The sequence below is a fragment of the Carlito syrichta genome, unplaced genomic scaffold, assembly GCF_000164805.1.
Source record: "Carlito syrichta isolate Samal-C Ts95f unplaced genomic scaffold, Tarsius_syrichta-2.0.1 Scaffold309644, whole genome shotgun sequence".
NCBI lineage: Eukaryota > Metazoa > Chordata > Mammalia > Primates > Tarsiidae > Carlito > Carlito syrichta.
The window spans coordinates 414865-415076 of record NW_007253740.1 but is presented as its reverse complement, the minus strand read 5'-3'; positions in this window follow the sequence as shown (position 1 = coordinate 415076).

Genomic DNA, 212 nt, shown 5'->3' with positions numbered 1-212 from the left:
GGAGCGGCCACTGCACTCCACCTCAGGGCGACAGAGTGAGACTCCAACTCAAAAAAAAAAAAAAAAAAAGTAAATTAGAGAGAGAAAATTCACCTCCCCAAAGTGGGGAGGGGGCCAAAGCCAGGAAGCACGGTTACAGCCATAGCTCAAAGAGCACATGGCCACACCAGAGTCCAGCAAGGCAATGGCCGAATCTCAGTTCTTTTTTTTTT